This window comes from Centrocercus urophasianus, unplaced genomic scaffold (genome assembly GCF_019232065.1).
Source record: "Centrocercus urophasianus isolate 14NV4802_14NV808 unplaced genomic scaffold, USGS_Curo_1.0 seq_25, whole genome shotgun sequence".
Classification (NCBI taxonomy): domain Eukaryota; kingdom Metazoa; phylum Chordata; class Aves; order Galliformes; family Phasianidae; genus Centrocercus; species Centrocercus urophasianus.
The window spans coordinates 6262038-6278940 of NW_024884811.1; the positions used below are offsets into that span (position 1 = coordinate 6262038).

Genomic DNA, 16903 nt, shown 5'->3' on the forward strand with positions numbered 1-16903 from the left:
GCGGCACGTGCGGGATGAGCGGGGGATCAGGCCTAGCCAGCATGGGTTCACGACGGGCAGGTCCTGTTTGACCAACCTGATCTTCTATGATCTAGTGACCCGTCTGGTGGATGAGGGAAAGGCTGTTGATGTGGCCTACCTAGACTTCAGCAAAGCCTCTGACACTGTCTCCCACAGCATTCTCCTGCAGAAGCTGGCAGCCCAAGGCTTGGATGGGTACACTTTTGTAAGTGTAAGGAGCTGGTTGGAGGGCCGGGCACAGAGGGTGGTGGTGAATGGAGTCACATCCAGCTGGCGACTGGTCGTGAGTGATGTTCCCTGGGGGTCGGTGCTGGGGCCTGTCCTCTTCAATATCTTTACTGATGACCTCGATGAGGGCATCAAGTGCACCCTCAGTAAGTTTGCAGATGACACCAAATTGGCTGGAAGTGTGGATCTGCCTTGGGGGTAGCGAGGCCATACAGAGGGATCTGGACAGGCTGGAGAGCTGGGCTGAAGCCAATGGGATGAGTTTCAACAAGGCCAAATGCCGAGTCCTGCACTTTGGCCACAACAACCCCAGGCGACGCTACAGGCTTGGGGCGGTGTGGCTGGAGGACTGCGTAGAGGAAATGGACCTGGGGGTATTGATTGATGCTCAGCTGAACATGAGCCGACAGTGTGCCCAGGTGGCCAAGAAGGCCAATGGCATCCTGGCTGGCATCAGAAACAGTGTTGCAAGCAGGAGCAGAGAGGTGATTGTTCCCCTGTATTCAGCACTGGTGAGGCCGCACCTTGAGTACTGTGTCCAGTTTTGGGCCGTGCACTGCAAGAAAGACCCTGAGGCCCTGGAACGTGTTCAAAGGGCAACAAAGCTGGTGAGGGGTCTGGAACACAGGCCATATGAGGAGAGGCTGAAGGAGCTGGGAATGTTCAGCCTGGAGAAGAGGAGGCTCAGGGGAGACCTCATTGCTCTCTATAACTTCCTGAAGGGAGGTTGTAGTGAGCTGGGGGTCGGCCTCTTCTCTCGTGTCATTAGTGATAGGACCAGGGGGAATGGTTTCAAGCTACGGCAGGGGAGATTCAGGCTGGACATGAGGAAGTATTACTTTTTGGAAAGGGTGGTCAGGCACTGGAATGGCTGCCCAGGGAGGTGGTGGAGTTACCGACCCTGGGGGTGTTCAAGGAAAGGCTGGATGTTGTGTTGAGGGACATGGTTTAGTGGGGGCTATTGGGAATAGGTGAACGGTTGGACTGGGTGATCTTTTAGGTCTTTTCCAACCTTGCTGATTCTATGATTCTATGAAAAGTTGCTAAAGAAAAAAAAATGCAATATTTTCATTAGGCATAAATAATTGTACATACAACACTAACAGAAGGCCAAGCTGTTGCAGACAGGTATTCTATACTCCCTCAAGTAGTTTAAATTGAAAAATAATGGAAGCTGGAAGAGCTCTCTCCAGGTCATGCAGTTCAGCCCATGAACAGTAAACACATCAGGCCCAATTTCAACATTAGACATAGTGTTAAAGTCAAAAGTCACTCCTGAGCTAAGGTCCACGTTAATGTGTACAGTAGGAAGGTCAGCTAACTTACCTGCTAACATTTCCAGTAGAAAAAAATAAGACCTGGGTTTTTTGTTTCTTTTTTTTTTGTTTTTACAAACAGTGGAGATATATAAAAAAAATATAAAAATTATTTAGTTGATATAATTCCTATCCAGGATATCTTTTCCAGTCTTTTCCAATTCTTACTAAAGCAGGTAAATAATCATGTATTCAATCCTTCCTGAATTCACAATAGACACCATTTCCTCTCTCAGCAATTCCAGCATCCTTTCCTTCAATTAAATAAAAATAAAAGGAATATTTTTTTTTATAGAACCATGCTCTATCAATGAACATAAATGAAATTAGACAAATCTCTATTTAATTGGAGATGGTTACTAGTTTATAGTAAATGACCAATAAGTTCACCAAAGAAGAGCTAGTGTTCACAGACTTGTGAATTATTACTTCCTATAAGTCCAAATTTCTTTGCAGCAAATCTGAGGAGGATTATTTTTTAATATAATGCTTTACTAATATTTACTTTTTTGTTTGTTTGTTTACTGTAGTGCTGTTGCATTAGCTCAAATAGTAAGAGCCAATGACAGAAAAAGTAGAAAGTAAAGACATTAGGCTGTGAGTTTTAGATTCAAAACTTAATTTCTAGGACTTTTAGCAAGGCTTTAAACCAAAGCATCTAAATACAAAACTAACATGTTTACTGATCTATTTTTACATCCATTTGTTTTCGGTCTCTGCAGTATATACTATAGTAGTATCTGAACATAAAAACACCAAAAAAAACCCACCAAGAAACACATCATGCATAACAGAAAGAAAACCCGCTATTGCCATCAATCAGGTCGACCAAATGACTGGTTACTTTGGCCTCACAGATCATGATTACAAACCAGCAGGTCTGTCAACAGCTACAGCTGATTTCCTTCAACCATCAGAATTCTGTACAAAGCCATGGCTCTGAAGTGACATTTATGCTAGCTCACTGGCATCAAATGAGTACCTGCATGCTACATCAAGGTCTTCTTAAGCCTGAGATAGCTTTACTACCAGTGGCAATACAAATCATCCAGTTTGACTCAACATAGGAATTAAAAAGCAGAATAAAACTTAAAAAAAAAAAAAAAATAAAAATAAAAAAATCATCAAACACAAAAATAGAATTCCTTGTAGATTATGATAATTCTTACACCCAAGCTTCAGCTGTCTGAAGTATTGCCATTGCTGCTATAGATCTGCCAACTACTTTAGAGGAATGGACTTACCTACTTCACATCAGGAAGCCAATTAGCACCACAAACAATTTGGCAAGAGCATTAGCATAAAAAGACTGGTTGCAAATCTATGAGAAAACTAATTAGATCTGATGCCCTCACCCTTTGTGTCTGTGAGCCCCCTTCTTTTTACTTTCTCCTCTCCTCCCTCCATTTTTAAAAATTTCTCCGTCAGCACATGTATCCTAGACAGACAGTGATAGCTACAGATGGTCAGGGTTTCTGAGGCCTACTTGCTAGCCACAGCAAACATGTTCATACCTTTGCCTCCTTTCACAGCAGCCCAAGAGACTGATGATGGGAAAGAAGGGGAAAGCAAAATATTTGGTAAACAAATGACTAAAAGAATAGGAATACTCAAAGAGACTGAATATAATTATTTAACCAGAAGTAAGATTTGTAACTGAAAATGTGAATCAGTCATCACCCACAATAAACCACACCAGAATGCATTAGCACTGTCTAAACCATTTCATCTAAAATAAATAGGTGATTGACTCATACGATGCTATGAATGTGACCCTCAGTGCTTTTTCCCTGCTGCCCTTTATCACACAAACCCTTTTCCCTACTACATCACACCCACATATTGTTTATAGCTTCTAATACATTCTTTTGGGAGGGACATATCTAAGTTTATTTGCACAGTACTCAAACATGGTAATATATCTTATAGGGAGCATGGGTGTGTGTAAAATGCAAGTGGCACCCAACACCCACACCTCTGTGAGCAAGGAGCAAATGCTGACTCACTAACATAGATAACCTATTAACTACTTCAAGCGAGGAAGATAGAAGTAATCTAGGCAATACGGTGAAGATGACTAGAAACAAGAACAAGTCCTCCCAAACAACCAAAAGACTGCCACAGAGTGAACACTACTGTCCTAAAATACAGATCGGTGGAGGTTTGGGTCCTCTTGGACACCATTTAAATGTAGGTTTCCAGCAATTCAGATTAATAACTATTACTTATACACCATAACAACCATAAAGTACATAGCCCTCAATTTTAATTCTGCTATAACAGATGTACTCTGAACATACGTCATAAATCAAGCATATACCTTGCCATTTATACCACCACTTACGTAGAAAATTGGAAGTGGGGTTTCAGCTTAGTAAAATGCAGAAGATTGTGGAGAAATGCAGTAGCAGAAACTTATACAGAAAATTCAGACTGCACATTTACAGTCACTAGTAATGCCATTAGCACATTGAATTCATGAATTTGTCTTGTGCCTGTGGCCTTTCATTGCTAGCCAGGCTATCACAGCTGCTGTTCACTGAACACTTCAAGACTTCATATTTAAATTAGCTTGAGCTAGTATTACCTGAACACTCTAACACTTTGTACTTACATTTATCGAATTGTGCAGAAAATGCACTGGACTAAGCTGATGGAATCAAAATCATCTAGAAGTTTTCTGAAAATAGAGTAACAAATAGCTGTTAGTAATCTGATGAACTGTTTACTCCCATATGTGGCACTTCTCATACTTAAGAAACATAGTTTCGTAACACAGATTTTAAAATTGTTTAAATAATAGAAAGTACCAGCAAGCAGTTGCTATAATTGTACTCTTAATAATAGCTCTCACTCCACCAGCCAAGTCATTGTTAGGGTATTCCTGAGTTCCGTTTCTTTCCAGGGCAGAGGTGAGGGGTGCTATTTGCCACACTGAAATCTATTTTCCGATGTCACTTCCCCCTACACGCATGTAAAACCATAACTTTCCAACTAACAATTGTTTTTACAAATCTTTTACTTCCTCCTGCACTTCGTCTGTTCTTCACTAGTTTACTAAACTCATTTACAAGACATCATTGAGCAGTTTGACAAAATTAGCAATCTGAGAACTTGCTTGCAAAACTGTTGAACATTCATAGCTAGAAGTGACATTAACCTCACTCACCTCAACATAGAAAATTATACAAAAAAGTTCAAGTGTTTTTCTTCGTTTGAGTAGATGTAAAGTAAAAAGAACTGTCAGATACTTTTTAAAGCTTCAACTGTTAACTGCTGGGCACATCAATTCAATGTCATAACACTATATTGTTAACTCATGTGCACATTGTGAAAATCAATTCCTGAATGTCAACGTTCTCAAAGAGAGAAAACAGAACAATACTCTCCCATATTCAAAACTGAAGTAGGTGATAAAGCAGGAGCAAAGAGGAATCACAGAAAGATGAATTAAAAAAAAAAAAAATTACTTAAGAATGTAATTAAAACTTTTAATAAGTTCTGAACAATTGAAGAGGTATCTTCCTGGAAGCTTCCTGTTTGGAGTTATATTAAATTCACAACTAACCTTAACAGCTACTGCTCATGACTAACCATACACAACATATTTCAAACATATCAAAACATATCAAAACATATTTTTAGACTATTACACTTTACCAAGGCATGTGCCATCTGCCACTGAGTTATAAACTGTTTTTTTCTGTGACATTATCACATTACTCTTGAAAAGCTTAATGCTGCTGCTTAATCTCATGGTTTGAACCAATTTATGGACACAAAGTCCTGGCTTGTTGTCAGATCTCCCCACTATCTGCCTGAGAGTCAAAGATGAATACTGCAGACCATCACTTGTTGCCATATAATTTTGTAATGGGGATTTGGGCACCTTCAAAGACAATTCACATTCAGGAAAAAACTATTCTAGAATAAGTGATTTATTTTATGGAGCTTCTGAATCTAACAAAGCAAGAACAATTGTTACTTATACAATTGTTACTATACTTATAAGTTACTTATAAATATTTGTTACTTATAATAATTGTTACTATACTTATAGGTAGAAGACAACATTTTCTGAATAAGAACAGATGCAAGCTTGTTGCATCCCCTTCTGATAATGAGGTTACAATGGGAACTTTTTCCCCAGTTCCTACTGGCTTCTTATTAAGTTTGACCTAGACCAACACAGAGTTGGGTTTTAAGGCTAGCGTGCAGAAATTGCTGCGCCTGCATGGGCTGCAAATCACCACTAGGTTTCTCCTCAATCCTAATCTCTTGCCATTTCCACAGTCTTCTTAAAGAAAGACCTTCACTTGTTTTCAGAAGTCCTATCAAACTGCAAATTCTGAAATGCATTTTGAAGACAATACTCATGCATCTTCCCGGTCCCTCTTAAATGCGGTCCCACTTTGCAGTATATTCCAGCAATATAGGAAATGCATCATTAGATCTGACCGCTAAACTTTTTTTCCCTCCTCTCCTTAAATTCCACAGCATTTCTTTGGGATTTTCTCCAACAAGTCAATATAAGATCTGGCTGAAAGAAATAAAGTCTGTACCTCAAGATTTCATATAAACAAAATAAATCACCTGATTACCTGCAAATTATTGTATTGTTTTCTTTTGTTTCTTTGGTTGTTTTTTTTTTTGTTTGTTTGTTTGTTTTGTTTTTGTTTTTTAACAGAAAAACAGGCATTTACTGAACTACATTAGATGACATTCAAGGCAAAATTCTGTCTAGCAGTAGACAATGCAACTTAACTGCTCCAAAAGGTTCATTTTAACATAACAATCATTTACATCAGCAGCTGAAAAAGCAAAACATTTCTTTTTAGTAGGGAAAAAAATTTCAGTATTAAAGCTCAGTAGTGAGATTAGTGGACTAATTCCATTCTAGATACTAGCTTTTGTTTTAATACCATTAAGGGATCAGAACGGAGACAGACTGATAATGTCATGAATGAAATAATTCGACACATTTATGGCCAAGTACATAAAGCTATTACAGAATAGTTTCTATTTGAGAGATACTGGAATAAGAACGAAAATGCATTTAAAAAAAAAAAAAGAAGAAGAAAAAAAAAGAAAAAAGTGATTGGCTTGCTAATATGACTCCTATCAGCAGTCCTATGTTTCTCAGAGACCTTATGGTGCTGTACAGGTGATCCCCCTAATCAGTGATAAAATCCTTAATAAAGGTGAGAACAACAAAAGCACCACCTCTTTTGCTTTCTCATCCATCCCACTGCTATTTTATGCATATTCGTTTATCCATTCCTCCTCACTTTTCTGTTATTCTTTTTTTTTTTTTTATTTTCCTGTATGTTTTTGTCCATCCCAAGTTTCTAACTCATTCCCAATGCTTCCCATTTCACAGCAATGCTCCAGATGATGAGAACCTCCAGGGACTGCTTACTTAAATTCACTGTGTACCAGGACTTGATTCAATCACCAACACCAACGTCTGTTCTTAGCACATCCTTCTACTGATTCTGGAAAAATCAGCACTATTCTGCCCACTGCTTCTCGAATTCTGGTAAATTCACTCTTGCCTTGACTATGTTCTGAGTTTCCCCTCTTTCCTTTTTCTCCCTTTCTACTAGAGAGACAAACAGCTTTTTTTCCACATTCCCTCCCCAAACTACTATTTCATTCACAGTCCAGAGCGAAACTTAGCTTGTCAGTAGACCTGACTTCTGTCATCATCAGTTTTTTAAAAACAACATCTAGACAATTCATTCACACAAATTACAATACAATTAATTCCTTCATTTTCTTGTCTCTTACATTTACAACCAGGCTTAAAAATAAAGTTCTGACAATTTTCAGGCTGTCAATGAGCAACACTACTCATCAAACTAACCAATATTTTCCCTCCACTTTATCACATGCACTTAACCATCGAAGTCACCTTAAGGTAGAGGATGTATTCCACCTAACACTCATGTTGAATCATGATAGGGGATTTCAGCTTGTTTACTGAAACTCCTTTGGGTTATATCATTATAAAGGACAGTTATACTATTCGGAAAATAATTTTTAACTACCTTGCAGTGAAACACACAAAAATGCATTACATGCATTACATTTGTGCAAACATTCATACTAAAACGATTAAGGCTAGACTGGTACCATTATTTAGGCTAACTTGAAAATTTAATGCAGAGGCACTTACATGGTTTGTTTCTCCATGATCTGAAATAGTAGCAAACAAAAATACAGACAAAAAAAAAAAAAGTTTAAGAGTTTGATAAGAGCATGAGATTCCAGAGATGAAACGTTTCTTCATAGGAGGGGTGCTCCAGTCCTCTGATCATCTTAGTGGCCCTCCTCTGGACCCATTCCAAGAGTTCATGTGCCTCTTATGCTGAGGGCCCCAGGCCTGGACACAGTACTGCAGATAGGGCCTCACAAGAGCCGAGTAGAGGGGGACAATCACCTCCCTCTGTCTGCTGGCCACCCCTTTCTTAATGCAACCCACAACACAGTTGGCCTTCCGGGCTGCAAGCACACACTGCTGGGTCATGTCCAGCTTCTCATCCACCAGGACCCCCAAGTCCTTCTGTGCAGGGCTGCTCTCAAGGGGTTCTAAGCCCAGTCTGTATAAACACCTGGGATCGTGCCAGTCACAAGTTAGCAACATGAGACAGGGTTCTCGTGCAGGGAAGATTTCTTTATTGCTGCATATCTGTCTTCTAAACAAACCCTTTATATTCTAACATGCACATTCAGTACGTTCGCACTAACAATCCACTGGCTAAAAAGCAAGCAAGTTCCATAACAACTCTTCATAAACAGCAGAGAGCTTAGCTTATGTCTAGATACAAAACATCCCTGTTTATTCTATTCATCTCCCTTCCCCAGGCCCATGTTATCAGCAAGTTGACATTCAATGAGGTCAAGCCGACCTCTCCATCTCCTAAAATTCCCCCTTCTTTGCTAATGAAAAAAACATGATTTAAAACATCTTGTACCACTTTCCGAAAACAATGCAATAAGCAAGGAATGCAAATTAAAACATGGAGAAAAATGATGAGACAAACTAACACTATTTTTAACATATTCTGTATCCACACTGCCAGCCTTCCAAAGAGGCCTCCAAATATATCCAACCCGTCATCAACCTCTAATTTCTTAACTCAGTTCTGTAAATCTTGAATGCTTTTATGTATTGAATTTGAATGATCTGACAAGTTCATACAACACATGCCATTGGAATCCTGACACCTGTGACCCTGAACTAACAGAAGTCTATACTAGCACAATTCTGTAGTGTAGCATGTCATACTTAGTCTATATCTAGTAGCAGAAGACTGTCCAATTGAGAGTGCTGCCATGCCATTCCCCAGAGTTCCATAAATACCTACGGGGGGTAAGGTGACAGTGGTATCATTTAAGATTGTGTCTGAGGATGTGGCCAAGTCCACCCCGATGCTGCTATGGCTTCTGGCATACAAGCTGCAGCAGCCACCTGAGGGGAATTTGCTGTCATTGTGCGACACTGCCATCGTGCTTCTCCAGTAGTTTCCCACTGGAAGGAGCGGCTGGTCATTGATATTATATTTCAACCAACAATCCTGTACTCAGTGGTTGCCTTTTTTGAATCTCAGATATAATTGTTGTGATTTACTGCCCTTCCATGGACGCTTTGTGCAAAAGTGCCCGAATTGGTTATAACCAAAATATCCGTGCTGCTGGTTAAGGGATACTGCAACAAATACGCCTGGGCTGCTAGCATAACCTGGTGTTGATATGTGCCAACATCCATACACGCATTAATCATTTGCCCAGTAGTGGGATTTTTTAGAGCACGTAACACCTTCTGGCAGTCAGTGTTTGCATTTTCAATTGCTAGCTGTTGAAATACGGGAGCTGTCGCCTGTGCGTTATCGACCTGCTTTTCCAGCAAATTTTTAAGCCTATCCAGAAATGTCATATAGTGTTCTTGGGGCTGCTGATTAATGCTCACAAACGGCTGTCTTTGCTCCCTGCCTCTGGCACAGACTGGAGGGCACACATTGCCAGATGCTGAACTTACTGTAACCCTTCTGCAGGGATTCAGGCCTGCAGAGCTGGAGTGGAGAAATCACCCTCCCCCATCAAAGCATTCACATCTACAGCCTCGAGCGGATTTCTCTGCAGCAGTGCTCAATTTTCAGTCGCCTGTGCCTGTGCCAATCCTCTCAATTTTGATTCACACATAGTATACTGCATATTGGTCATGATAAGACAACACATCATTTTAAAATCATGCAGTGTAAAAACGGAGCTATCACATATGGACTGAATCAAATTGACACTATACAGGGCACTGATGCCGTAGTCTTACTGTACACTGTAAATCTCGCAGGATACTTACTATACAATATAGCCTCCCACTGTGGTTCTTGATCTGGGGCAACCATTACAGGGAATGCCCTTAACATACCTGCATCTCTAGCAGATTTCCTAGCCTCCCTCTCAACAAGCACCTACGCATTGTGTGGATCAGGAGAGACAGATCCAGCTCTTCATCAGAGTCTTTCAGGCCAAGATCAAAGGGATCAATGGGGCCCTCAGGAAGGGAGGCAGTGAGCCCCCCGCCTGCAACAGTGGTAACAAGGAAGTAGCTAGCACAGCAGGTGAGTCTGAGGAGGACCCTGCAGCTCCTTCACCCTTTGACAGACCGGGGGTGACTGACCGTGAGCCCATATGACTTTTTTAAGCTTCAAAAATTTTTCTCCAAGTTTCATGCAACCTGGACACCACTTTATCACCTTTAGAGGATGCATCCCACAATTTCACCCAATCCCTTCCCAAGACTCTGGGTTGTAAACTGTCTGGAGGGATCCTTCCTGGTGGCCCATGCAAGCATTTGCCGTAGACTGTGGGGAGATACTGACACCCCCCCATTGTTTTAGAAAAGACTGAAAAGCAACTGGGATGTTTTTCTGTTCTGAGGTCATTTTGTTCCCCATAGTATGCATGCTTACCTTCATCCAGTGAGAGGCAATCAGAGTTGTTAGGGACAATGAATCCTCGGTCTGCTGTTTATCTCAATGCCTGTACAGGCTCTCCATGTTTTTCTCAATGCCTGCCGTGTTTGCCTCAGCATGGTATGTTTGCCCCAACTCAGCGTGCTCCACACTAGTCTCAACAAACCCCGCATTTGTCTCAACGCACTCCAGACTGGTCAGTCTTGAAGGCAGGTCAAGTCCCTGCTCGGTCCCTGTTTGGGTATCAACTGTCCCAAGCCAGCAGCACAGCACAGGGTTCTCATGCATGGAAGATTTCTTTATTGCTGTGTATCTGTCTTCTTCTAAACAAACCTTTTATATTCTAACATGCACATTTAATACATTTCCACTAACAATCCATTGGCTAAAAAGCAAGCAAGTTCCATAACAACTCTTCATAAACAGCAGAGAGCTTAGCTTATATCTTCTACAAAAAATCCCTGTTTATTCTGTTCATCTCCCTTTCCCAGCCCTGTGTTATAAGCAAGTTGACATTCAACGAGGTTGGGCCAAACTCTCCATCTCCCACACCTTGCACTTGGCCCTGTTAAACCTCATTAGGTTCAAATGGGCTCACTTCTCCAGCCTGTTTAGGTCCCTCTAGATGGCTTCCTTTCCTTCCAATGTATTAACAGCACTGCTAAGCTTGGTGCTGTCTGCAAACTTGCTCAGGGTGCACTCAATGCCATCGTCTGTGTCACTGATGAAGAGCACCACTCCCAAGACTGACTGCTGAGGGACAACACTTGTGACCAGCCTCCACCCTGACGCAGAACCATTGATCATAACTCTTTGGCTGCAACCAGCCAACCAGTTCTTAACCCAGCAGTCCACCCTTTAAATCCATAGCTCTCCAGTTCAGAGAGGATGTGGTGAGGGACCATGTTAAAGGCTTAGCACAAGTCCAGACAGATGACACTCATCAGCCTTCCCCTGTCCACTGATGCTCTCACTCCATCGCAGAAGGCTACCAGGTTGGTCAGGCAAGATCTGCTCTTGGTGAAGCTTGCTGGCTGTCTCAAATCACCTCTTTACCTTGACTGTGCTTGAGCAAAGCTTCTAGGAGGATCTGCTTTGTGATCTTCCCAGGCACAGAGGTGAGGCTCACCAGTCTGAAGTTCCTTGGCTCGTTTCTCCATTCCTCCATTCCTTAAAAAAAGCTCTGTTCTGTTTCCCTTTTTCCAGTCCCCGGGGACTTCACCAGACAGCCATGATTTTTCAAATATGATGAACAGTGACTCGGCAACCATATCAGCCAATTCTCTCAGAACCCTAGGATAGATATCATCCAGCCCCACGTACTTACATACATTCAGTTTCACAAGGAGGTCTAGGACTTGTTCCACTGTTACAGTGGGACAAAATCTGCTCCTCTCACCCACACCTAGAGCCTCAGGGTCCTAGCAGACATGGGGAGGTGTCTGAAAAAAGAGGCAAAGCAGTTACTGAGCACCTTAGCTTTTTCCATGTCTGAGGAAACCAGCTCTTCATCCTCATTCTTCAGTGGGGGAACACTCTCCTTGATCTGTCTCTTCCTGCTTATGTACTTGAAGAATCCCTTCTTGTTATTTTTCACATCCCTCACCAAGTTCAGCTCCGGCTTTCCTAATCTTATCTCTGCACACGCAGACAACATCCCCATATTCTTCCCAGGCTACACAACCCTGCTTCCACTTTCTGTACCTTTTTAAGCTGCAGGCCCTTACTCAGCCATACTGGTTGCCCGTCTCTGCTCAATTTCTTCTGCTGTGAGATTGAGAGCTGTTGTGCTCTCAGAAGGGTGTCCTTAAAGAGCTGCCAGCTCTGTTCTGTTCCTATGTCCTTAAGGAGAGTTTCCCAGAAGATCCCACCCAGAAGTTCCTTGAGCAGCCAGAATTTTGCTCTCCTGAAGTTCAGGGTCCTGATTCTACTTTCTGCCATGCCTGTATTCCTCCAGATCACAAGCCCACCAAGGCATGACCACTGCAGCCCAGGCTGCCTCCAGTCTTAATCTCCCTAATGCTCTTCTCTGCACTGATGAGCACCAAGTCCAGTAAGGCTTCACCTTGGGTAGGTATATCTATTAGCTGGATCAGGAAGTTCTCCTCAACAGACTCCAAAAACCTCCTGGATTGTCTGCCACCCACCGTGCCACTATCTCAGCAGATATCCGGGTAATTGAAATCCCCCATCAGGACAAGAGCCCATGAGTGCAACGCCTCCCAGAGTTGAAGAGAGAAGACCTCATCAACAGGCTTTCCCTGATCAGGTGGCCCGTAGCAGATCCCAACCACTAGATGTCCTTTACTGGATTGATTTTCACCCATAATTCTCAACCTGGTCATGGCTGTTTTCTCAGGCACAGCTCTTCACAATCTACCCAATTTCTAACATAGAGGGCAACACCCACTTTCTTCCTACCTTGTCTCTTCCTTCTGAAGAGCTTGTGGCTTTCAGAGCATTCCAATCATGGAATTCATCCCACCATGTATCCATGATAGCAACCTCATCAAATCTAGTTGAAATTTCTGAACTACTTGCTCCACCCTACAGAGCATCATTTTATCCCCATCCCCCTTCATACCTAGTTTGAAGTTCTCTCAAACCCTGCCAGCACCTGGGATAGGATCAGCTTTCCTCCCAAAGACATGCAAGAACTGTCTGCTGCCATCAGGCCAGGCACTGAGTAAACCACCTCATGGTCAAAGAACCCAAAGCTCCTGTGGCAGCATCAATCTTTCAGACGCTTAGAGTGTTTTCCTACACTGCTCTATGTCCTTCACCATCCCAGAAGGGAGAGAGAATAACACCACTTGCACACCCACTCCTTCAACCATTCGCTCTAAACCCCTGAAATCCTTTTTGATAGCTCACAGGCTTCTCTGAGCGACTTCATCACTGCCTACCTGAACTATCAATAGTAGATAGTAATCAGAGGAGCAAACCAGACCCGGTAGTTTTTTGGTGATGTCCCTAACATGGGCCCCAGGGAGACAGTATACCTCCTTACCAATCAGGTCTGCAAATGGGGCCCTCTGTTCTCCTGAGAAGGGAACTGCCCACCACAATTTCCCTCCTATCTTTCCTGACAGAGCCAGCCTCAAGGCATGGGGGTGACTGCCTCACCCTAGGCTCCCTCCTAGGCAGATCCTCCCTCACCTCCCCGTTCACCTCCCCTTCAATTTCCAGCATCTAAACCTATTGCTTAGTAGGATCTGGTGGAGCAGTGTAGGAAGGCAGCGGGTGTGCCTGTGATGCCAAGTCAGAACTCTCTTCCAACCCTCTTCATCTGTCTGATCTGTCCAACTATGACAGGGCAGAGGGTCCACCACTTTTCTGGGGATATCTCCTGGGACCCTTCCCGAGAGTATGCCAGCCACACACCCCACCAGCTGATCTCCCGCTCACACACCCTTATGGCCTGTAGCTTCTCCACCTCCTCCTTGAGCTCTGCCACCAGGCTGAGCAGCTCCTCCATCTGCTCACACCTCACACAGGTGGCAGGAAGCCCTGCTACCCTCCTCCCGCAGCAGCAGGCTCAGGCACTCCCCACAGCTGGAGACCTGAACAGCCACATTTCTGGACTGGCCCTCTGCCTGGGTTGTCACAGTCTTTTTGGAATAAGCCCACTGTCTTGTGGAGACCATATTAAAGCCTGTGGTCCCAGAGAATGCCAAAAGGAGAGGAAGTATTAACTTTTTTCCTCTACCTCTCAAAAGTCAAAAACAGGTAAAGTTGTTTTAATCAAAATCCAATTCTCATCTCATTCAAATAGCTGCCACTAAGTTAAGGAGGATAACTTAACATCCTTCATGACAAGGACCAGCGATATTAGATAGAACACATGCAAACTTTTCTTCCTTTTTTTTTTTTTTTTAATGAGTACCTAAAACTTCTTTCTGTAAAGACCCTTAGGTTTACTTATCAGCCCTTGATGATCTGATGGACGTCAAGACATTGCCCACCTAATGACACCGAAGTATGCAGGCTGACAACTTGCTACAACTGAGCGGGTATTTCTAAACACACAGTATTCTTCCCATACTAGTTGTCTAGAAATCAAAGGCAAATTCTTCTTTCTGTCTTCAGGTTCTAAAACTTCTTCAGCCTGAATTAGATGTAGACTAGCTAGAAAACTAACCTGCTCCATTTTCCACCTCCTGTTCAGTTTCCCATATTGATTTAGCTTTTTTTTCTAAAACACATCAGCCTATGCAGCGGTCCACATCAGTGTTGCATGACCCTCCAGACATGAAAATACTGAAAGAAACTCATACTTTTATGTACTTATAAAATCAAAATTTGTAAACTTTCACTATTTGTACTTATATAAAATAAAATATTTTGGCAGAAAACCGATGCCATGTCCACTACAACACTATACAGTTGCTTATAGTACCATCGGGAGTAAAGTATTTTGCTAAACGCATCTGCCTCATCATCATATCTTCACACTAACAGGCAAATGTATCAGGAGATGAAAGTACAACTGCATTAAAAAGAAAAAAAAATCCATGGGGGAACCAGTGAGAATCAAATAAGGTAGGAAACAATCAATGAGTTTTGTGAGTGACAGAGAAGCTGAATCTTAGCTGAAGAACACAGTCATTCCTCGACCAACAAGCTGAATAGGCCAAGAACTTCAAGGACAACAGTCAGAAGGAAGTCTGTTTGCATAAATTAGTTAGCACTTATATCTATCCATACCAGACAGTGTAGCTGGAAAAGGAGGTGAAAGAGGAAAAGGAAGCCAGAATATGCTGGGCTATTTTAACAAGTTAGACAGAAGCATTCTCTGCATACTTTTCCTCTTAAACCACTATACGTACTTAGACCAGTATAGTAAGATTTTATGTTTGCTAGTTGCAGACAAATAGATCCAAGAAGTGCTTATGCAATGTAAGGGAGGTGTTTCCCAATAGTTTTTTTCACAGAACTAAAACCAAATTTGTCAGATTAAGGATGAATGTGGTTTTCCTTCAACTATCTAATTCTGCCCAAGTGACAACCAAAGAATTTATTACATAAGCCAATCCTCTGATAACCTAATCAGGTTTTAGACTGACTGCTAGCAGCATGCACATTTATGACCAGCTAACTGCTATCCTTTATAAATCCTCAAACTAAAATAGCGTTCAGCAAGACAGCATAAAATATTGTAGTTCTGAATGTCCATGAGCAAAAAAATCATGTCACCTAGCAGGATGGTTTGCCTATTCCTCTTCTGCATTACAAGGAACAGCAGGCTGACAGAAAGACAGGCTTCCAACACACACTGCCAAGACAAAACATGCCTGGTGCTGACTGAATTAGCCTTCGCAGCTGAGCCACCTGAGATATGTTGGAATATGTACTTCATGCTGAAACATGTCAATAAAACCAAGAAGGGAGAAATCTGAGCCAAAGCTTATTGCTATAAGAAGAAATGAATCAGCAAGTCAACAAGATTCAGAGTACCCATGGCTTATATAAGAAGGCTGGAACATGTCCAACAACTACTGGACATGCGGAAAAACAAGAATACTTAAGGGATGGGATACCAAGGCCTCTCTTTAGCCAGTGTTGTTTCCTTTATTCAGTAAGTCCTCATATCAAGACAATGAATTGCAATTTTCCTTAGCTGACTCAATACAAGGTTTCAAGACCTGCATATTTAACTGGAGCATAGTCAGAAGACCAAATAGAAAATACAACACCACTGTAAAGAAAGCTGCAGTACTCTATGCAGGTAAGATTTCAGTGACTTGTCAAGTGCAGAAAAAAAAAACAACAACAACAAAACATGATGAACTTCAGCACTTACTATTTGTTCTTAACTTTATTTCATTGATTTCAGTTCTATACAAGTAAGAACTCATTTAAAGTTCACTATCTATAATTACACAAGGTTAATCATTACCTTCATGATAGACCTAAGCTTTTAGTGGTGTACTAACTGGATTAAGCTGCACAACAATTAAAGCACCTTTTCCAGAAATAAAACTTTGAGAAGCAGCTGAATACACTCAGTTGGCAGCAAGAAGCCTCTTCCAAATAGACACTACATTTCTTGTGAAGTACACACTTCACCACTGTAAGTTTTACAGTTCAACTTTTCTAAACCTGCTTGCAGCTAGAAGTCTATTACAAAGCTTACAACCCTGTTAACAGAGATTTCCTTCACCCTGGAAATGGTGATGGCTCATTAGTCAAGTATGCCAAAGAACCAACAGTTAAGTGCAAAGACAGTGATAGACAAGAGCAAACAAAAGCAAGGCAACAAAAAATAAACTACAGATTAACCATTCAATTTGAATTATGTAAGACTTAACAAGCGCTTCAATGGCAAAAAAAGTTTGCAATGAAATTAGGATTATGAAA

General features: G+C 41.8%; 1 protein-coding gene across 4 annotated transcripts in view; it reads right to left on the minus strand.

Moving 5' to 3' along the window:
• Positions 1–16903, minus strand: part of ERBIN (erbb2 interacting protein) — a 110727-nt gene that overhangs the window by 69230 nt on the left and 24594 nt on the right. For 2 of the 4 annotated variants that reach the window (XM_042825870.1, XM_042825872.1), the window contains exon 3: positions 4180–4245. The exons of the other annotated variants lie outside the window; for them this stretch is intronic. The gene's annotated coding sequence lies outside the window, so the exon portion shown is untranslated. The remainder of the gene's footprint in view (positions 1–4179; positions 4246–16903) is intronic. 4 annotated transcript variants of the gene reach the window in all.